Source organism: Mauremys mutica, chromosome 3 (assembly GCF_020497125.1).
Source record: "Mauremys mutica isolate MM-2020 ecotype Southern chromosome 3, ASM2049712v1, whole genome shotgun sequence".
In the NCBI taxonomy this organism is placed as follows: Eukaryota; Metazoa; Chordata; order Testudines; family Geoemydidae; genus Mauremys; species Mauremys mutica.
The window spans coordinates 194,178,883-194,203,042 of NC_059074.1; the positions used below are offsets into that span (position 1 = coordinate 194,178,883).

The 24,160-nt window shown below is 41.7% G+C and overlaps 1 long non-coding RNA gene across 1 annotated transcript in view; it reads right to left on the bottom strand.

The window, feature by feature from the left end:
• Positions 1 to 19,037, bottom strand: part of LOC123367280 — a 147,985-nt gene extending 128,948 nt beyond the window's left edge. Inside the window, exon 1 of the long non-coding RNA XR_006578385.1 lies at positions 18,777 to 19,037. This is a non-coding gene — a long non-coding RNA (uncharacterized LOC123367280). The remainder of the gene's footprint in view (positions 1 to 18,776) is intronic.
• Positions 19,038 to 24,160: the final 5,123 nt, after the last annotated feature.

Genomic DNA, 24,160 nt, shown 5'->3' on the forward strand with positions numbered 1-24,160 from the left:
TGATTCAGAACAAACACATTTTAAAATGTCAATTTCCTATGGAACAGAAATTCTGTTTTCTGACCAGCTGTAACCACAGGTATTCCTTGCCAGAAACCAAACAATATATAACCAGTGGATTCAATCAGGAGTCATTACACCAGGAGAAACCAGGAGAGAGCCACCCTGCAAAACATGTCATAGACTTGCCACAAGGTTGCTTTGAAGGAATTAATAACAGGGCAAAATTCCCAATTTTACGGAGCTCTCAAATTCATCCAAAAAGTTTCAGAAACCAGGGGAATCACAAAACTGGAAGCTCTTGAACTACATCAAACAACAGCTAAGCTTCAGAGAAGATTCTAAGCAGAATCGCTCCTGTAGAGGCAAGAGGCAACAATTTTGCCTGAACAATTTTAAACTCAGCAGCATTGAATCTAGGAGCTTTGTGGAAGGGGAGTAACAGTCAGTGCACCCGAGAATCTAAAATGATCTACAAGTAATGTCGAATTTGGCTACCCAGCGTTTGGAAAAGCCGGACTGTATTGTATTTGGACCATAAAGAGGTTGTGACTAAACATCAACCTAAAATTGTCAATTTTTTTTTTTTAATCTCAGCATATACCAGTGGTCTAAGCCCTAGGGGCAGGAACAATTAGTTTTAAGAACATATACACAAAATAAATTCTAACTGACCCAATGTCTATATTAAAACACCCCTCAACACCTGAGACTAAGACACTGCTCATTCCTCCCTACCCCTTAGGAAAATACAGGTAAATAGATAGGATTTGTAGCGGGTTTGAAGGCTCCATTGGACCCGAGGGATGACAGGAGTATTCCAAGTGCTAGGCTTGAGGAAATGCCTTACCTGCAGCAAACCAATATATCTAGGGCCTATCAGAGTGATCATCCCAGATGAGCCCAACTGCTGGGCTAAAACCGAAGGTAACAGTTGATCTCTAAATAGCACAGGATCCAAATTCCATCTGCACATGTAGAGAGCAGAGTGTTGGAGTCAAGAGCCACCATAGTATCAAGGATCCGGAGGCAGATCCTTATACAGTTTGAGCTCTTTCCTCCTGCAGTTACTTATTTTACATTTTATGGCTTGAATTAAAGGGAAAGTAAAGGGAGGATGGCATGATGGGAAGGGGAAGAAGGAGAGGGTCTGACGAACAGAGGAAGACTTTCCCCTTCTCATCTACTCCCCAGTCACTTACTCCCTCTCCTCTAACTCTCTCACTCCCATCCTCTCTTTCAGCACAGATGTAATTGCCAACATATCTACAGAGCATAGGAATAACAACCTTTAATTGCAATTAAATACTGAAATTGCAGTACAGCTGCGTGGTCAAAAATAGATATTCCATTTGCTGCGCCATTCATAATGGCAACAGATATTACCTGCGTCTTAACAACTTGTTCGCTAACATCTTCTGTTTTGTCAGGTAATGAGATTAGCTCTTGCTCTTTATTAGTAACTTCCTCTGGCAGAAAATTATCAAAAGTAGATACAGATGGGATTGTTTTGCTCTATCCACCTCATATCTCTTAACTTTGAATTTACAGTCAAGCTGAGTTTCAGTAGTGTAGTGATGGTGACAATCAGTTTACACCCAAAAGCTCTCTAGATCCAAACAGGGCAGAAACACTTTCTTAGTGTTACTCAGGGATACATTGTGGTTAATGTTTTCAAGAGCACCTAAGTGGTATCAGAGCATAAGTCCTATTTTCAAAAGCGACTGAGACATCATTTTTGAAAATAGGACATAGTCACTGAGGCACTTTTGAAAATTTTAGCCACTGTTTTTCACTCTATCTTACAAAACTGCTCTCTAGCTTTCTTTTCACTGGAGTCAGAGTTCCATGTATTCTGCAGCTGGAAAATCAGGCTGTAAGCTCAAACGTCTTATTTTTTAAAAAGCAAAATATGTTTCCAGCATTCTGGTTGTGAAAAATACCTTGAAACCATGGACTGTAGATGAATGGATGCAGTGTTGACTTTCTGAGTCTAGAAACAGCCCAAAGAAAGCGCTGGGATGTGTGCACTTTGTCCCTATTCAGCACAATAGTGTTGACTCTGAAACCTAAAGATGGCAATATAAATCTCAACACTAATTATTTCACTGCTGATTATTTTAGCAGAAATATCCAGCTAATGTGCATATCCCAGAAACCTCAAACTTCCTCTCATGCCTCCTGTTACTAAAAGCCCAACTACCCCCTACCCACATTCTGAACCCTTCAAATTCTCCCCCAACAGCTGCCAAAAATAAAGCTGTGTGTTGTGCAAACAAAGATTTGCAGTATATGGACACTGAAAATATGGAACAACTTAAAATAAACTGAATTTAATATTAAATGAGCAACACGGGAACACACTGCATTTTTCCTGTTCCTAATTAAACCTATTCCCACTCTTCCCCATTAAACTGAAGCTGCGTAGAATCTTCAATCTGCTCCACCAGAGTGAAACAAAATCCACCTTGCCACTGAACTGCAGCTGGCAATGACTACTGGGGATTTGATTACATTTCACACTGCTCAATGTCATTTGTTCTTTCTTGTTTTCCATCTAAGACTGAAAGTACTCCTGCAGAGCTCTCCTTCATGACGACTTTGGACCGAGTTTTTTGTTTAGCTTTTTCATAAGTGTGCTAAACTTTATCTAGTGGTGGGCAGTATTGCTGATCCTTTGCAGTAGCTGTCACTATAGATAATATCAAGCAGCTGTCATATCAGAGGTTCTGCTGCAGCAGTAGAGCTATGCAACCACTGTAGTAGTGAAAGGCACCCAGATTGACTGTAGCAGTCCAGTGTGGCAGTATAGTGTTTATGAAAGAGCGCAGTTTGCATCTCTCTCTCCACAGCAGGCTGCAGCAATTCAGAGAAATAAACAGGTGCTGAATTCTGCAAGGGAAAGTGCTTAGAAATGTATAGATGCATTATACAGAAAACGTAAAGCATCGTATTTCCATATATCTTCACCAGAGTTTCTGTGACCCAAATATAGTGAAAGAGCAAGCAAATGAAACACAGTGCTGCATACTCAATTCCATTCAACTGATTTAGCTTTAGATTCATAGATTTTAAGACCAGAAGGGACCATTAGATCATCTTGTCTGACCTGCAATATAACATAGGCATAGAACTCTATCATATCTTCCAGAAAGGTAGCCAGTTGGAAGACACTGAGAGATGGAGATTCCACAACTTCCCTTGGTTCTTTGCTCCAATGGTTACTATCCTCACTATTAAAAACTGGTATCTTATTTCTACTTTGAATTTGTCTGGCTTTAACTTCCAATCATTGGTTCTTGGTATCGCTTTGTCCACTAGATTAAAAAGCCCTTATGTATTCAATAATTTCTCCCAGTGAAGGTCGTCAGACACCATAATCAGATCACCACTTGCTCTTCTTTTAGATAAAGTAAACAGATTGACCTCCCTAAGTCTATCATTATAAGACTTTTTTTTCAGCCCTTGAATCATTTTCATCTTCTCTACAACTTCTCCAATTTTTTGAGATCCTTCTTAATATTTGGATACCAGAACTGGATGTAATATTCTAGTGTTGGTTTCACCAATGCTGTATAGATATATCTATCATACTGTAACAGCAGGAATCACCAGATAGTGTTATTACAGAGACTCCTAAAAAAAAAAATTCTTAGCATCTGAGTAGCATACAGTCTTCAAAAAAAAATGCTGTATTGTTAGTTCTGAGAGGCAGACTCTTTTGGGAAGAGCTGTTGCAAACAGCAAGAGAATTTGCTCAGTGATGTAATTTTTCTAACTAGAATCAATTCTTGGAGAAGATTTGCTTCCTAGGAAGTAAGTGTTGGTGTGTGGGCTGAGATTTCTGAAGAAGGTGATTGCCTGTGTGCTGTTTGTGACCACCTCTGTTCAAGAACTGGTATATAAAGCATAAACAAACACGTTACACCAGGAAAATACTGATTTCTCTCCAATAGAAAACTGACCCTCCAAGCCCCTGAAATCCACTCAATGTATTAAATCAGCAGAAAGGTGACAATGTAATACAAATATATTCTATTTGAAGTTTAATTAAAAATGAAGTCATGGGCCAGACTTTCAAAAGCATGTGTGTACCTTTGCAAGCACCTGTGTTAAGTGTGAATATCTGTGGCGCAAATCAGGGTTTGTGCACACACAGCAATGTATGCAAATTGAGGGATCTGCACACCTAAACTGGGCATTCAAAACATGAGCATGCATTTATATGCACACTTTTGAAACTGATCTTGCATGTTCGATAGTTATGTTTTACTAATTTCTTCCTTTTTGAAAGATGTTACCATTTTGAAAGAGGAATAATGCTAGAACCATACTTCTCTCTCAAAAAAAGGAACACACATATGAATAATGAATTTATTTATTTTTTTTACCCTTAATAGAGGACTATATTAGGGGGCTGATTTTCACTTACACTGTGGATTCTTTACACTGCTCTAGCAGTGCAAAAAGGTCTTAAAGTGGATATAAATGTGGAATCAAGAGCAGTGTTACTAACTCTCACAATTTTTATCATGATATCTGGCATTTTTGTTAAAGCCCCAGCTTGTGAAGTCACGTAATTATTTGAAAATCCAAGCTTCCATTTTTTAAAAAAAATGTTTTTTTCTGGCTGCAGAGAAACCCCTGAGCTTTGGAGGATCATGTTTTCAAAAGCCAGAAGAGAACACACTTCATGACTTTTTGGGTCCTGGCATGTTTTTTGAACACCTGGAGTTGGCAATACTGGAAGAGGACTTCATGTAACTAAGAAACAAGTCCTAAATGTTGCTATTTCAGAGCCCCTACCCCCAAGGGCATTTATTTTCCTTTACATACAGCAAAGGTTATTCATGTATCACACTGTGTATAACAGATCCTCATTTGTGACAATTCACATTTGTCATTCAATTTGATTGTCTAAAGAACATTAACTGAAGCATAGGATGAGGCCTTTTGTTTTTTAATTCAATGCAAACCTCAGTTTAGAGAGTATGGGTAGTTCATCTGGCCTATGGCTTCCCACTAGCAATTGAATGCAGTGCAGTACAGTTCCACACTAATAGCTAATGTTTACTTACAATAATTATATGGTGACAAGAATGTCAATGTTAGTTGATTACAGGGAAGTGTAGATTACATCAAGAGAATCTGTTCTATAAAACCAATGTCAAATTACTTTTCCCACTGGGCTCCCATCACCATCAGACATGATATCCAGCTGCGGCCAGAGACCAGTCCAAGTAAGATCCTGAACTTTCCCCTCAGACGTTCACGCCGGGATCATCTTTTTTCTTTTATACCCCTCAGCTGGCTTACTTAATTTCTGATCAAAATGGTCTCCCCAAACCCTTCATCGATTCATTCCCTCTATGAATCTGCCAGGAGGTGGCACTCAGAGCCACTTGCTATCACTCTCCCACCCAGGACCTAACCATGGAATCTCCATCACATACATGATTGGGTTGTGCTGGCCTATTACTCTTCTTGGATGTAGCTGTGATGCTCGCTTCCAGCAACATTCAAGAGAATGTAAGAAACTCTCCTTAACACCTAATAAAGAACACATTTAAATTGCTCCCAAGAGCAAATCTCTTTTTAAAATCATAATATCTCTAATACTTACACTTATTTGCCATAAAAGTACTTTACAAATGTTACTCGCACCAATGTGAGGAGCTAATATTAACACTTCCTCTTCTATAGCAACTTTCCTCTGAGGCACTCAAAGTGCTTTGCAAATATAGGATAATGAAGCCTCACCACTCCCTTGAAATGTCGCAGGAGTAAACTGAGGCAAAGAGCAGTTAAGGCTCAGATTTTCAGGCTTGGAAGTGAGGAGGCCATAATAAATGTAGGGTGAAGGACTATCAAAATTTGGAATACTGCAGGAAATCTGAAGCCACCAGGAACAATTTCCTGAACTTTGGAGTATTTAACAACATTTTGGAAGAAAAAAATTATATACATATATATGCCCCAACAAGTGTCCACCTGCCTCTCCTTGGCCTCTGCCTGCAGGTAACTTTCCATCTCTCCACACCTGCAGGAGACCTCCCACCCCTCTCCAGAACTGCTCACTCGGTTGCCTCCCTGGGCCCTGCTCTGCTCTGCCTTTTGTTCAGTGAAAGCAGGGTGGAGAACCAGCTGTGGGAGAGGCAGAGAGGGTGTCTGCGGGTGGCTACAGTGAGACTGCAGCAGCCTCACAGTGACACCTGCTGGGGCAAAGACAGACATGAAGAAATTGTGAGTGCTCCCTGCTGGGAGATGCAGACAGGGAGGATGTGAGGCGTGAATGCAGGCGGGCACCCCTTACTGCTTCCCCAGAATGACAGTTTGCTTGGAGGCCACCCATATTTGAGAATTTCATCCCATCCAACTCCACACAAGGAGTCAGTTCTTCTAAAAATCCAGCCACTTATTTAGGCACCTAAATAAGGATTTAAGAGACTAAATCTTTGAAAAATCTTGGCCAAAAGCAAAAAGTAAACTTAAATTTAAGAAAAAACAGGGTGAACTGATAACCAATCTTATACACGTGAACACCTAGATGGATGGCTTAATGAGGCCTGGATCTAGCAAGGCATTTAAATCACAGGCTTAACTTTAAAGTCAGCTACATGCTTAAAGTTAAACACAGTTAAGTGTTTTGCTAGACTGTGACCAAAAGAGAGGAAATAGCTAAGTAATGAAAGACTTTTCTGCCAGTGTTGTCCTCGCCTTCCACAGGCTGCCATTTTAACCTGCTATCCTGCTGAAAGCATGCACCAGACTGCAGAGTCACAGACTGGGATTCAACAGATTGGGTTTCCACATTATTGTCTCTGCTTGATAACCACGGACTATTTTCACTGAGTTACCTGTCCTCCAAGCCCCACTCTCCACTAGGACCTCAAATTAAAATTATCCCTCTTCATCCACAAGAGTCCCTGAATATATATTAAAGATCTTCCATATAAAACTGAAAATGGTCATTAAGAAGCTGGGAGGTTCCTGGGATTTTTTTTTTTAATTTACAACTCACTGCAATAAATCTGAAAGATAAAAATAAAATATGTTGCTTCATCTAACAGTCAAGTGATTTAGAAGATGAAAATAATTGGACTGAAACTCAGCAGATTTGGAAAGTAGCTACACTGGCAATCTCTCTCCTCGACACCCTTACAATCCTAGAAACTCTTCTTTTGCCTGAAACCAAGAACATCAGTGATGGAACTGGAGGTATCACTAACTCTGTATGTTGGGCTTACACATAGTTCCTCACTGGATTTCCCCATTGCCACAACATTACACTAGTTGTCATTTCCTCTTTTTATTTTTAATAGATGCTAAGTGCTCATCCATCAAATCTGTTTCTCCTTTCTAGCTGTGTTGCAATGCTCTGTTCTCTCAGTAAGAGGTGCTCTCTGAGAAGTTCAATCAGCACTCATTCCTTTAAGACATAACCTGGGCAAATGCCAATTCTTTACCACCAGCCCCATCTCCCACCCCAACAGGGAGCTATATTCAGCTGCCATTGCTTCATCAAATCAGCCCTGTCATCCTCCCCATTTTCTTTTCTGACAAGATTCACTAAATTTCCTTAAACACAAACAATTCTCATTCAGATGATGCACAGCAGCATTCACCTTGAGACTCAAGAAGATGACACCATGTAGGTGAAAGGAAACATGACAGAGGCCACGGCTACTCATTTCACAAAGATGGAAAAGGCCTCAGGGTACTCAATAGAATGAGAAACTTTTTTTCTTTACCACTGATGTTTATTGATTTGTCTAGTTCATAGGGAGCATCCCTTAATGTTCTGCTTTCATGTTTCTGCTTTGTTGCATGGGTGCAGAAAAGAATATTGCAAATTGATCGGCCTTCCTTGCCTTTGTTGCGAATGAACTCCTATTACGTTAGTTTCTCTGGCCTGTCATCTCGTGCTCACTTTGCCAGTATGTAATCAGCATGGCTAAACACTAAGGGCTGAACTGATTAATTTCCAACATTCTCCGCTGAGCCCATTGATGGGCTCCCTGTTTGATGATCTATGCCATAGACCACCACTTTTGATTGCTTGACCTCTGCCCTTAAACCTCAAGCTGCATGCTCTAGCACCTATTTAAGTTAACAGCACACACACTGTGGTTTTTTTAGGTTTAAAGGAAACTATAACAATGGATTAGCATTCTCAAAATGCAAAGCGCCCAGTTTTCACTGGTGCTGAGCTCAACAGCTCTCATAGACTTCAGCTATATCACCACTGAAAAAAAATCACGCCCAAAATGTTTTTTGTTTTTTTTTTATAAAAAGTATGTCACTCAGTATTTGGACATGAATTTAAAAGCATTACATTCTGAAGAAAAAAAATACACGGACCCATATCCTCATACAGGTAGTTAATAATTCATCCCGTTACTATGATTTGGCATTACCTTAGAACGAAAAGTGACATTTTGGTAAACCAGATTTAAACAGAGAGTAGCATTAATTTATTATATTATGCCAGCAATCTTGTTGACGTGTATATTTTCCATTAATAAATCAATTTAGATTAATTATACAGTACTGGAAGCACCAAGCAGTGCACAGAATTAAGACTGCAGGAGTTAAGATCTTTGGAGGGAATTGTTGACCAATATATGCTGGCTACCATACAGATGTAGACATATTAATGATGTATATTATCCACACCATATATATATTAGTATGCATTAAGCACAGATAGCATTAAGCGCAGGTATTATAGCAGTTATACAGCTTAAATTGGTCTATCCTTTTACTATAATGCTGTTGATTCATGCTAAGTATCCCATAACACCTGGCATTAGCAGAAGGAAGCTAGGAAACTTGTCAAAAATCAAGATATGTTCATTCTGTGTCTTAGTACAAGCTAGGGAAGTACCTTCATGGACCGGTACCTAGAATCCAAAACAAAGAGAAGGAAGGGACAGAACAATATGTTAGAGAACTGGGACAAACTGATGGGTTGGATTTTGATAATGAATAGAGACATGTAACTTGTAAAGTCATCTTATAAATACAGTAATACCATCTGAAATGTGTACCTTTGGGAGCACACTTTCTACATAAGGTGAAACCAAATAACCATGTCACTACATGAGACGGTTTCCCAGAGACTGGTATTGCATAAAACCTTTTTCCTGTGCTCTGTTATTATAGGTTTATAGCATTAAATCTGACTGACATTGGTTATTTGCTTTCTTGAGTATATTTCATAAGGAACCAAAGTGTGGTCAAGCAACTAACCGTACCATTTACCAGGACAGGGAAATTTTAAAAGCCAAAGATTTACAACAAAGTGTTTTTCAGGGAATTTTTTTGACTATATATTGCTGCATGTTACTTTTGAGGCCACATTTTCAAAGCAGTATGGCATGGTATGCCTGGAACAATGCCTGTGTACTTGTTGTGTCAGAAAAAATCTTCATGAGTGCAGCCTGGGTAAAACTGACTGATTACTGAAACCCAGTAACGGGCATATAATAACTATGTAATATGTCCTTTTTCCCACCTATGATTTGCCTTTGCTATTGAGGCTGATTTCTTCAAGGCAGGGACTGTCTCTCTTGTTTGCACAATGCCTAGCATAATGGAATCCAGACCTCCATTAGGACTTCTAGGCACTTCTGTAATACAAATGAATGATGATAAAAAAAATTCAACAGATTGTGCTTGGTCACTATTCAGGCATGAAGGGACGAATTTAAAAACCTCATCCAAGGCAGCAGGGAGACAGAATCGCAGTTCCTGAACTCACCTAAGAGTAGGGACTGCTCCCTCCTGGTGCCTTTGCAGATAGATTCTTATTATCTCAAAGCAGGGCCCTGCCACAGCATCCTCCAAAGCTGAATGGGCACATAGGGGAGTGCATGCTTGCTTCATGTAGCAGCAGCTGACCTCCTCTGGTACACTAAGGCAGTGTTTCCCAAACTTGGGACACCGCTTGTGTAGGCCCCTGGCAGGCCGGGCCGGTTTGTTTACCTGCCACATCCGCGGGTCCGGCCGATCACGGCTCCCACTGGCCGCAGTTCACTGTTCAGGCCAATGGGAGCTGCTGGAAGCGCCGGCCAGCACGTCCCTCGGCCCGCACCACTTCTAGCAGTCTCATTGGCCTGGAGCAGCGAACCGCGGCCAGTGGGAGCCACGATCGGCTGGACCTGTGGACGCAGCAGGTAAACAAACCGGCCCGGCCTGCCAGGGGCCTACACAAGCGGTGTCCCAAGTTTGGGAAACACTGCACTAAGGAATCCTAGAAGGCATTGTGCCCATCAGAGCCCTATGAAAGGAAAAGTCTCATTGGCCAGCTTATAGACATTTGCAAGTCTCAAGTAAAAGCTCATTAGCCCATTACTATAAACACTGCTTGTATAAAGTGCTTTTTGTCACTGTAGGGTGACAACTCACTGCTGCAGTGCCTCCGGCTGGTCATCCAGGGAATTAGCTTGCCAGCCTCCAGAGCGCCCTCTGCAGACTAGTGTCTTGCCTTGCCACTGGCTCTGTGTCCCTCCTGGACCCTGGTGCCCTTTTATTTGGGGCGCTGCCCCCCAGGAACACCCCCACACTCTCAGGGTCTCCCCACCCCCAACCCTCTATCTCCACCTTACCTCAGTCATGGACTACTGCCAGTCACCATCTAGCCCCCGCTCACTGGGGTAGACTGCAGTGTAAAAGTCACTCATCATAGGCAAGGGGGGTTTGGACCAGCTGCCTTCCTCTATCACCCACTACCTCTGTGGGCCTAAGACCAGGCCCTTCAGCCTGAGGAGTTGCCAGCCTGGAGCTCCCCTGCTCCTTTGACTGTCCCCAGCCCTGCTTCACTCCCAATACCCTTTCTGCAGGCCCTGCTCCCTCCAAGCCTGGAGAGAGCCTTTTTGAGCTCCTGGCTCCCAGCCTTTTTATACAGGCCAGCTGTGGCCTGATTGGGGCATGGCTGCAGCTGTGGCTGTTTCCCCAATCAGCTGAGGCTTGCTGCTTTCCTAGCAGTAACCCTCTCACAGCCTCAGCCCTCTCCCAGGGCTGATTTCAAGCCCTTCAGGGCAGGAGCGGGTGCCCACCTCGCTACAACCATGCACTGCAAGAAGTGCAATTACATTGGACAGCCACATTTCTTATATGACTAGAGGCTCTGCAAGAACAAGAAGAATAGGGTGTTCAGTATAACTACACATCTCGTGTACTTATCTTCAGGTGACTGCTGCTCCCATTTAAGTAAATTGCAAGCATCCCACTAACTCCAATGAGGTCAGGATTTCACTTTTCATGTCTACTACATAATTTCTAAAGTTTGACATACATGCTTGTAACAAGTAACTGACCCAAGTTACCCAAGTTATAGTGTTGGGATCTGGACTAAGGCCCAAATCCAGCAAAGCACTAAAGCACATGCTCAACTTTAAGTACAGTACATGAATAACCCCACTGAAATCAGTAGGACCACTCACATGATTAAAATTAAGCACACAATTAAGTGCTTTGCTGGATCAGGGCCATAGACCTAAACTCTAGCAAAGCCCACGGGCGACTGGATCCAGGCAGGGGCGGCTCCAGACCCCAGCACGCCAAGCGCGTGCTTGGGGCGGCATGCTGCAGGGGGCGCTCTGACGGTCGCCAGGAGGGCGGCAGGCGGCTCCGGTGGACCTCCCACAGGCATGCCTGCGGAGGGTCCGCTGGTCCCGTGTGGCTTCGGTGGCCGCGCAGGACCAGCGCACCCTCCGCAGGCACACCTGCGGGAGGTCCACCGGAGCCGCGGGACCAGCGACCAGCAGAGCGCCTCCCGCGGCATGCCGCCCTGCTTGGGGCGGCGAAATGTCTAGAGCCGCCCCTGGATCCAGGATGTTGTTTCTCACCCCAATTTTGATTTTAACAATCCACACTTTTTTCCTTTTATTAACATATTTACTGTATAATAATTGTATTCCTGAAGGTTTGCAATAGTTAGTCCATATTAATAATTACATAATTTAAACATTTACTGTTTTTATTATAACATAATAGATATGAAATGACAGCACTGTCAAACTTAAAACTACATTTTTTTAATCAATGGATACTTAAAATACAGTAATTGTCTTAATGCAGCTAAATGAAATCCTTATGAGAGAGACTATTTGAAATGTGACCTATTTTCTTTTACAGATTTTACATATTGTAGCAAGGAATCAATGGTGTCCCAGATACCTGAAACAAATATTTTAAAGATTAAAATCACTGATGAAATATGTACTTTTCACTGGGTTGTTTTAATACCTTGGTGGATTTTAGCCTGTAAACTATTCAACTAAATTAGTTCTCTAAAATGAATAATGTTTCTGAGGAAAATAAATTCAAAACTATGGGGGAGAAGTCAACAAGGAATTATAGAAAAACAGAATTTGACTGACTTGAACTAATCAAGTGATGCAAAATAATGAACAAAGGTTTTGTGGAGATACACACCAGCAGGAGGGCTCAACTTGAGGGGAACAGCATTAACTGAAACTTGTCTCTGATTAAATTCAATTAATACTTTGAAATAAATGGGGAGTGGATAGAAGAGAATGAGAAAGCCCATTAAATGTCTTGAGTTCTGGACCCTGACCATATGCTTATCTTTCAGCATTGACTTCAATGGAACTACTCAGGTGCTTAAAATTGTCCTGACTAGCATACTGTACTAAGGCACTGTCCCAGCTAGTGTTGGCCAAAGTCAATGGGAATTGAGGATGCTCAGCACCTCAGAGGATTAGATCCCTAGATCCCCAATCAGCAAAGCACCTAAGCAGAGGCTGATGACTCATTGACTTCCATGAGACTTAGACACGTGATTAAGCATCTGAGTCATCCCATCCTTTATTCAGCAAAAAACACCCTAATGAAAAGATGCGTGCAAAATTGTGGTTATAGACCCAAAGACATGAGAAAGTCACCTAGTTCTTTGTTAAAAACATGAAACTCCCAATGAAAAGATTAAAACCATTTAAACAAACCTGAGCTACTGAAAGGATGTCACCTCTGCAGAAGTCAATGCACAGCAACCCATTTTAGCATCACAGCCAAGCAAAAAATTCAGTTTTGCCTGGTTACATCAAAATGAAACCAATGTAAAAAGTGGACATTTCATTCAAGTTTGTCTTCTGTTTGCTCAAACTCTACATTTAAAGTGAACCCAAGAAAAAACAAAACCCAAGTAAAGGATCACTGAAACCCATACCAGCCCAAACTGCAGATGTGAATAGGCTGCTAATGAAGCCCATATTTGAAGTCATATCCAAATGATCCAACATCTCACAGGTTTGGCATTTTCAAAGAAGATCTAGGTTCAGAGACAGAGCTCTGGTACCAGGAAGAACTGGATATGCTGTGACTCACTCTTTGAGAATGGTAGCATTTCACATCATTCTCTTGAAACTCCTTTGACGGGTTTATTTAGTGACAATACATACATTTGAAGGAAACAGCACCCAGCCTTGTTTGGCCAAAGAGAGGTTTGCACTTTGCAGGGTTTATGGAGGAGGCAGTAATAAAACATGGGGAAAATAGGGAGAACTCTTTGTGCTCTGAAAAAGACACTCAAAAGAGCCACATTTCCTATCCAAGAGGGGAAAAAATGAAGAATGCCACTCTATTTGAAATCTTTAAATTGATCATTTGTCCCAGGTCTATACTCCTGGTTATGTTTTTGGATGGGTGAATCCATGTAAAGAAAAATGGCTTTCTAGATTGACAACTGATTAGTATACAAGCATGATTATATGCAAATCGACAGTTTCTATTGACTTAATTGTGATCTGATGTAACATGTATAATTAACACATGCATTTAAAATAAATGTATATTTAATTAACATGCATATTTATAAAATGAATATTTATATTTAGCATATAATTTTTTTTTATTTTGGGTGAATTTAGGTGGCACAAAAGTGAGGGGTTATCGTAACTGACTAGAGCTAGTCATAATGTGAACAAGTGATGATAAAACTTCCAGTTCATTTCACTGACTTGCCCACCTCTCCTACTCCAGTTTTGGCCTTCTCCCAAATGGATCAAATCACATGATGGTGTTATGATGTGGGTACAGTCCCTGCTGTCAGTTAGGGTCAAATTTCACCACATCATCATCACTTCTGATCAGAAATTTTGAAATCAAGGCCAAATTCTGTTCTCAGTTATGGAGATGTAACAGAATTTCAAGTCAACTGGTTGACATAAAAGGGAAGATGGTTGTGTGGTTAAGAACTGGACTCAGGATAACTGTTTTCTAGTCCCAGCTCTGTCACAGATTTCTGTGCGACCATGGGCAAGCTGTACAGACCGCTATGCCTCAGATAACCATCTGTAAAATGATAGTGCTTCATAGGCTTTCTGGGGTGCTGTAGGGATAAAATCATTAATGTTTGAGGCACATTCAGATACTACAGTGATGGGGCCATGGAAACGCTTATAAATTAATTAATAATTTCACAGAATATGCATGCATGTAACTAAGAGCAGAAAGGCCCTAGATCGTCCTACTGTGTCCCTGATGCAACAAGATTCTTAAGCATGTGCCTATCATTAAGCGCATGGATAGTCCCATGACATCTCAAAATGTAAAGTTTAGAGCCACAATTGGTCAATTCAGTCCATAATTTAGGAGTGCCTCTGGATTCCTCACTGATGCTAAGCTCTTACATAGCAGAATCAGCAAGTAATGTTTTCTACCATCTCCAGTCAGCTAGGAGACTCAGTCCCACCTAATAATGCCTTGGCTCCAGTTATTCATGTCTTCATCACCTCTCTGCTGGACTAACATAATGCAATACTGTGACGCTTTTTGGGGTTATCTGAGGGGTCTGGGATGAATTACTACCGCCTTCTTACAGCAGGAGGGAACCCTCTCTGTGCCCCACCACAGGTAACTCTCCCCAGACACTTGGTCCTGGCAACACAGGTGCGCCTATCTGGGCTCTGCAAGCCCTGCTCTTTCCCTCTCCAGGCTAGCCATTTACACACTTCACTGTTACAGTCAAATGCCTAGTCCCCTATCTTCCAGACACCCACAATGATACCCATCTGCGGCTTCCGAGGACACTGTGTACCCCAGTTCACTGGTTTCACCTCAGTTCACTCTTCTTAGCACCAGGCACTTAAGATAGGTTTATAGTGACACCAAATTAAAGTTTATTTAACAAAACTTGAGATAAATATTCAAAATAAAGACACGTAGAAGAATATAGAAACATATAAGGTTACAGGCAAAACAAAAACAATGTGCAATCTATAGCCTATGCTTATTAGCAAGTAAATTTCCTGTCTAATAGGGTATTTCTCATCCAATGGTTAGTCCTTCCAGCACTTTTCCATCCCATCAAGCTGGGATCCACCGTTCATAAGACTCCTAGCAACCCGTGACAGATAATGGATAACCACATGGGCAAATTCTTCTGTTCTTATAGTCACAGGCTATTGTTTCTTAGCCCCAGGGGCACCCCCTCTTCTGAGACCTCTCCTGGAGTTCATTTGTCTATAAATCTCCAGCCTGCATCTAGTCCAGACAGCAAACATAGGCTGTCTCTATGGGTGTCCATTGCTCTCATGTTGATTGGGTCAGCTCTCAGACTTCCCATCCTCAGGTGATAGGTTTCACTCCCAACAGATTTGGAACACAGTATCCTACATACACCTCTATAATATAACGCTGTCCTCGGGAGCCAAAAAATCATACCATGTTATAGGTGAAACCGCGTTATATCAAACTTGCTTTGATCCACCGGAGTGCGCAGTGCCGCCCCCCGGAGCACTGCTTTACCACGTTATATCCGAATTCATGTTATATTTGGTCACATTATATCAGGGTAGAGGTGTAGTACATAACTCTACAATTGTTTCCCATACAAATATTTTGCAATAATCATGACAATCAGCTGGACCTTAACTTTCAGCACGGACCACACAAGATCAACACAGACCACACCAGACCCTCTTTGGTGTAATATCAACAAAACGGTCAGACACAGAGGTTATATCCCTGCCAAGGCATGCCTTCAGTGCTTAGGAAACTCCAACTAATACACAATGCTGCAGCAGTTATGGCTACTGTGAACACAGAGCTGTCCTCCACTCCCTACAGTGGTTTCCCATAGAATATCAAATCAAGTTCAAGGCATCAACCCTTATCTTCAAGGCTCTCAGTGGTCAGGACTCAAGATATCTGGAAGACCAGCTAAAGCTCCGGGATAAAGACCGTGGTTGATAACTCTGCTCCTCCGGAGTAATGCAATTCTTCACTAAGAATAGAGCTCATCTGCGTGCAGGAGACAGTTTTCTCAGCAGCCAGCCCATGACTGTGGAATGAACTCCACAGGAGCTAAGGACCATCACAAATCTCATCACCTTCCACTCTGAGTTCAAGGCACATTTATTTGACTTCTTCTCTAATGAACATATAGCAATATATGTCTAGATATATTATTTTAAAAATTCCAAAACAAAACACTCCACCGGCTACAATCCTCCCCCTGGGGGGAGGATGAAAGAACAAGAACACAATAGATGTTAGACATGTTGCTTAATGAACTACTGGAAGGAGCTCAGATACTACAATGATGAGCTCAGTATAAGAATCTATGTAGAATAAAATATAGAAATTTATGTAAGTGGTTGAATATGGGCGTATGTCTGTATTAAGCTACTATGTCCGTATGTGTTATATGTTTTTAAGGATACTCATTAAAATTTATCTTCTTGTGAGGACTGGGGGCTTCATCTGCTCCCTTTCATAGTTGAGTTGATTTTTATCGTCATCCATGTGACCCAGGTTCTCTTTACACTTCAAGCAGCAGATATAAATTCCAGCTCAAGGAGACTGAATTCGTGCTCAAAAAATAGAGTGTAGTTGTAGTGGTGAGAGGGGCTAGCTGCCCAGAGTACCTACCTGGCATTCTGGACGGGGACATACTTGGGGCAGCTAGCAGGGCCGGCTCCAGGTTTTCTGCTGCCCCAAGCGGCAAAAAAAAAAAAAAAAGCCACAGCAGCGCAATCGCGCCACTCCACTCTTCGGTGGCAATTTGGCGGCAGGTCCTTCATTCTGACAGGGACTGAGGGTAGGGTGACCAGATGTCCCGATTTTATTGGGACAGTCCCAATTTTTTAGTCTTTTTCTTATATGGGCTCCTATTACCCCCCAACCCCATCCCAATTTTTCACACTTGCTGTCTGGTCACCCTAACTGAGGGACCCACCACCAAATTGCCGCCGAAGACCTGGACGTGCCGCCCCAGTAGCGGCCGGAGTGCCGCTCCTTGATATTGGCTGCCCCGAGCACCTTCTTTCTTAGCTGGTGCCTGGAGCCAGCCCTGGCAGCTAGCCCCATCCGCTGCTCACACCAACTCAAAATGTAGACATACACACAAACACATTATCTTCTTTAAGTGCCAGAATTTACAAGATTTAGATAAGGTTCCACAGTCTCTCACATTAAATACATAAAGACAGCATAAATATTGAGCAGCGCATCCAGGTTACAAAGAATACTAGAAACCATGTGGTACAGAAACTACTCCCCCACATGGCACATTACTCCTGCTGCAGGTGTCATGAAAAAAACAGCTCCTTTTGGCTATTCCTGCCACACCTACAGTAGAGAGCAGAATTCACAAGGTTCAAAAGCAAAAGCTTCTTTTAAATATATACTGAGGATATATCCATCACGGTCTTTAAACTGCCTACATAACCATATGAACTATTTAGAAATACACTGGTGATGTTTAACATTACTTTAAGTAAGAAAAGACATTGTTCTTTCTAGTACAATATAACTAAGGAATTAAAATCTTGAAAGATTTACCTTTATAAAAAAAATGTTACAGTGATTAACTTTGAAAAGATCAAACACCAGGAAAAAAAGAAAGATTAAATCAACCCATCACTTCTGTGCCAGGACACAATCTCTATGTATGCAAGATCTTTCTTCTAAGAAATATCACATCAGCTCTATCAAACCACAGAGTATCCTGTTGATCACATGGATTTTCTCTCCCTAGGAAGCATAAGAATCAATTTACATCAGACCTTGCCTGTTTCTTCTTCCTACTTCACTCCCTCCTCTTGTCTAGCATTGGCTTATTTTCTCTCCAGTGACAAATCTCATCATGATTGCTGCGAGAGCCTGCCACTCTGCAGCCTCTGGTCCCTGAAACAGCTTTCATGTATCTCCTTGACCGTTAAACTCCACTGTCTCTTCTGGTATCCTTGCCAATATATGTGTGGAGATACAATTACAATGAAAGAGACTATAAAAAGTAAAACTGCATTGTAGTAAACATAGAAAATCTTCAACATGTAGTGGTATCCCACCTGGTCCTTATAGGATAATTTAAAGCCTTGAAACATATAGGAGAAAGTGTCTCCACCTAAATCCTGATGATGCTTTTTGCTACTGTAACGTGTTTTTGGTACATGATTATATTCTGTTAGGAATGTTGCTGCATTCAAAATGGAGATTAGAAATTCAAGATGGCGCATATGATAGGAAGAGTTTGAACTCCATTATGGTACCCTTTCTGCATGGCATTTTCCCGCCAAAACTCTGTTTTCCTCACGGAACCTGAGGGACAGAGAAGTGGCTGGAACCGATTGGGAGCGGTGCCTGTCAGAGTGGGCCTCAGGAATGCGCGCCTCAGAGAGCGTATAAGGGACTGTTAGTGGTGACACAGGGGCTGTCCACCACCGAGGCAGCCACGTCCAGGTTCTTTGTGTGGCATTGGATCAAGACTTCGGCTACTAACATCTGTCAAGGACTCTGATACTTACCTGACTCCTGTAATCCACCAAAGGATCCAGTGAAGACTGTGCTATCTGCTCAGATCTGTTCATCTCCTGAGATGGACCATCCATTGCCGGTGTCCTCCATCTGCAGCTAGAAGAGAGACAGTAATTATTTTCCGGGCATTTATTAGTTTAGCCAAGGGATCGTTTAAGGGCCTGGGCTTTATGCCCCCTTGCTGGAATCTATTTGTGGGTATCTGTAGTGTTCCCCATAGTGAATCTTCCCCCAGTTGTATCTATCCCTTAATTAGGGTGACCAGATGAGAGACGTGAAATACCGGAATGCGCTGGGGGGGGAGCAACAAAAAAAGAGGCGGGGTCAGGGTGGGGATTTTGGGAGGGAGCGAATAGGGCAGTGAGGGGACGGGGCTGGGGGGCAGGGCCAGGGCAGGGATTTGGAGAGGGATCCAATGGGGGAGGGAGGGGCAGAGTCGGGGCGGGGCTGGGGTGGAATTGGGGCAGGGGGGCACGAGCCCCCTCCGCCTGTGCACCAGAGGGCAAAATATCAGGACAATTTGCATCCCGACTGAACATCGGCCAGGACGCGGGATAAACAAGTAAATATCGGGACAGTCCCGATAAAATCAGGATGTCTGGTCACCCTATCCTTAATAAATCTTCTTTCTGGTTAAGGTTATATTCTCTCTATTCTGTATTTCAATGCAACACGGGTGGGAGGCACACAGATTTCTAATTCTCCCAGTTGATAGATGCTGGTAGGAGTTGAACCTGTTGTATATGTCGCCTCCTTATTATTCTACACAGACATTTGGGGTAACACTATGTACACTAGATAAAACCAAAATAAGAGATTTCAAAAGTGAGTCTTTTGCCTGTTGGGTTACAGTTTCAAGCAACAAAAATACGGTCAAGACCATTTTCTCATACTTAAAGACTGACTGTACATACCCATTCAGGCAGTCTATCTGTAACAGACAGTTTTCTACAAAAACTGATGATTTTTTTTAATAATAATACCCTGTCCTTTAACACAGCCGTGCAAAGTCCTGTACAATATAAGAGCTAGGTATTATTTTTATGTGGAAAGCTAAGAGTTACTCTGATGTGCAGTGTTCTGATTATACAGTGGAGCTGCAGTAACTCCTAGTCTGCATTCTGAAAAAGGGGGGTCAGGTGTCAAAAATAATACAGCTGAATATCACAGAGACCGTGGGGTTTGAAGGTGGTGCTTTTTGTTAGTGAGAGTGTCCAGTTCCCCCTGCATCCTTGAATCCACCCCATTGTATATGCCCTTGCACAAGCCAGAAGCCTGCCACTGCACGCCACCTTGCATTTCCATAATGAATTGGACCCTAATTGAGGGAAAAAACAAAGACTAATCTGAGATTTTATATCTGCCCAGCCAGGTAATCATTTCTGTCCTATGCAACATCGAGACAAATATTAAATTTACAAGAAACTGCTGCTTACTAGTTTATATGCATCCCAAAAGAATCCCAGAAAACACCTACAAAGGCTTCAAAGGCTCACAGTGAGACACATCAGGAGGTGCGGTGTGCTGGAGAGACACTTCTTAGATGGCTGGAGACACCAAGTTTTACCTTGTGTGTATCAGACTACTCAGAACATCTGTTGATCCTGCAGGACACATACTCTGGTATTTCAGATTGTTTAATTATCCAGAATTATACAGGTGTTTTTGGAAGGAAGTACTGTGTGTTCACACATAATTACAGATTACAAATTCCCATGCTTCATTTTTTTAACTTAATTAAGTTCGCCAAAGTTAAAACAAAAAGTGATTTACTAGATCTGATAGGCTGAGTTCACTAGCAGCATCTACAACCTGATTTATCGAAACTTCTTTTATCTAAAGCTATGTTACATCCAGAACATGCAGCATCTGTATTGAAAAGTGCCCCATTTTACTGAAACTCTGATTATGCAATTAAATTCCTCCTCTCCTATTCAGATCAGTGGGCTTCTAAAACATACATTAGACTTATATCAGACTGTAGCTCACATCTTGGAAATATTTTCCAACGTCTTTTCTACTCAGCTTGTTTGATTTTATTGTGATTCCACCAAGAATTGGTAGACAGCAGAAGTTATTTCTAATTAATCACCTACTTTCTCAGCAATGAGAATGTTTTTTGATAAGTGAAAAAGCAAGAAAAACCAAACAACTTTGTAATCAGTTCTCACACTTTGTAAGACCAGTTGTAAGGGGAGTTGTCTATATTAATCCAACAGAAGAAAAGACTAATTTGATTTTCATCAGATACAACACAGGATGAAGTAAAAACATACATATTAACTTTAATATTCATTTCCTTTGTTGAAATTTTTAAGACCTCATTGCTGTTTTTTCTGATGGTGAATATAGAAAGAAATCTTCTCTGGCTACTTGTTTGCAAGAACAGATAGAGGACTTGGTTGGTTTAATATGAATTACATAGGTAATCCCATTGGATAAGAAATGAGATGGTAGTTCTTAAAAACTTTTGTGTACCTTTTTTCTTAAGTGAGTCCTAGTGTCCCAGCTACACAGGAAAGTTTACCCAAGTGTGACTAAAACATGTGACAGTTAAGACCAACATTGTCCAAAATGGATGCCTAAAGTTAGGCTCCTAAATCCACATTTAGGCATCTAAATGAGTGGCCTGATTTTCTAAGAGTATAGTACTGATCAATTGAAGTCAAGTTGAGTTTTGCCCTTCTCTCTCTCTCTCTCTCTCTCTCTCTCTCACACACACACACACACACACACACACATGCATGTCAGGCATGCACACTTTTGAAAATGTGGACCTACTAATACAAATTACCTTTCCTTTACCTACCAACCAGGGATTTACTGGGATTGAGAGTCGGGGGAAGTAACATGTAAACGAATGAATTGCAGTTACCTTTGCTAGAAAAAAGTACTGGGTTTATAAAACCCTAATTTTCCTGAAAATCTGAAAGTGAACTATCTACCGACTAAAATTTAAATCCTAATTCACCAAAGCATTTCAGCATATGCCCAAATCCATCCCTTAGGTCAATGTGACTTGAATATCTGCCTAAAATTAGGAAGTGTTAAGTACTTTGCTGAACACACTTGAACTGTTGAATCTGGCCTAAATGAGCAATTTAGTTTCACTGACTACATAGAGCAAAGAGCAAAAGTAAACACAGAAATGTGGGAAAGTGTTATTTACTTTAAATTCCAACAGTCCAAGGTCCTCATTCTGCAATGAGGTCTGTGCAGGCAGACCCCAGTGTCCATACAGAGTCCCACTGAATTCAGTTGGAATGTTATAAAGGTGGTATTTCTTTAAATACAATTTATATTTTGACTACGCCATTGGGCCAGTTCTGTTGGCATAATCCCATGGACTTGGTGGAATTACACTACCAGAGAAACTGGCCCCCACACTAAAAGAAAAATGCAAGTATTCACTTTACTACACATGCTCGGGAATTCTAGCATTTAGATTTCGGATAATTAACTTCCAATCCTGTTGAAGAGGCAAACATGGCTCCAGTCCTTTCCTCATCTTTCAGAGAGACTTGTTAGTTAATTAGGTTTAAAAATAGATAATTAAGACTGAATATTTATGGTTTCTTTTTAATAAACAAAGAGTTATATTGACTCATACTGTTTGGAGGGGGACAAAGGAGGCTTGTCAGTTTTCTCGTAGCTTGGCTTCTTTTCTTCCTTTTTAACAAGAAATACCTCTGACAAGCCCACACTGCTTCTGGCAAGCAGACTGTCCTACAGAGCTTCTGTGCAGCCAAGTGGATTGCAGAACTGATACAGAAGAAACAGTCACCTGATGCTCTTAGGTGCCTGCAGTCCAACAGCTAGGCCTAACTGATCAATTGGAGCTCTATGGGGGAATTTGACAAGCAATAGGCAGCAAACACCTGGGCCCCTGGGAGAATATAAATAGCAGCAAGAACATATAAATAGTAACTTGGAGGCAGGAGGCTTGAGGAAAGCAAATGAATGCATGACCATACTTCTGGGAGCCTTTTCTTTTTGAAAGCCTTCCTTTTTGTGATTGATTATGGGCTAAGCGATACTCTCAGTGAGAAGTGAACTAAAACCCAGCTGTGCCGATTACTTTTTCTAGATGCTGCAGTTCTGGCCAGCCCTTTGCCATGCCAAATAGTTTGTTGAGGATTTGAATATTCAACGACAAAGTGACAGAAAGAGCAAGCAAGAAAATTTCATCCAAAAGGGTGATTCTTTCCCCCTCACCACAAATGTCTTTTTCCATGTACTGCTATAAAAGATAAGAGATAGGTTTTATAAGTTGTGCAAACAAAGGGTGAAATCCTGGACCTACTGAAGTCAATGGCAAAACTCCCATTGATTCAGTGGGGTCAGGATTTCATCTAATATATTTATATCAGCTGAGGGTCTGGCTCCTCATTTCCCAGTCTTGACGCACAATTATATCACAATTACTCACTTATAAAATTTTACTCTGGCTCCCATTAACTGTTATGTTATGCAGGTCATAGCCCCACCAAGGCAGGATTGTCCCTTACATTACCTGCCAGACTTTGCCTAGTCTGAATGTACAGGTTATCCTTTATGTCAATTCTCATACAAACTCTGGATCTGATCGGAAAGTCAGGGGAGTCACAGTGGAATTATGCCATATACCCACTTATGAGAGAGCAGAATCAGGTCTTTTGTATTTACTGGTGGGAAAATTAGTTGAGGGCAGGTCTACACTACCGCTTAAATCAATCTAATTTACATCATTCAGGGGTGTGAAAAAGCTTCCCCCATCCTAAGTGATGCAAGTTTCACGCTGTCCACACCGGCACTACGTTGGCAGGAGACGATCTCCAGCTGACATAGCTTCTGCTTCTTGCTGAGGTGGAATAATTATGCGATGGGAGAGTACTCTCCCGTTGGTATAGTGCATCTTCACCAGATGCGCTACAGCGGTACAGCTGAATAGGTGCCGATGTAGCGCTGTAGTGTAGACTTGTCCTGAGTAAAACACCTTCTTCTTCCACTCACTACTCTCAAGGAAACATCACAGCAATTCTCTGTCTGTCTGTATTTTTCCACTTCCCCATACAGCCTGGTGCCATATAAACACACACACACATACATACACACCATCTCATTAGGCTGGCTGCACAATTTGCTTTCATTCTGCCTCTCTAGGATAGCTGTACAAATCAGACTATTTGCCAAAGTTGCCGCTGTTCTGTGTAACTGTAGGAATAGGTGTTTGAATGTTGAATCTCATTGGCTCTGCTGGATGCTTATACCTGTATGTGTAATCTTCTTTTCTCATTTTTTGGATGGGTGGTTAAATAAGTGTGTGTGTAAAAATGTTACGGAATCATAGCAATAGTGTGATGTGCCGTCAACTGCGTGTTTTCCAGTGTGTGTT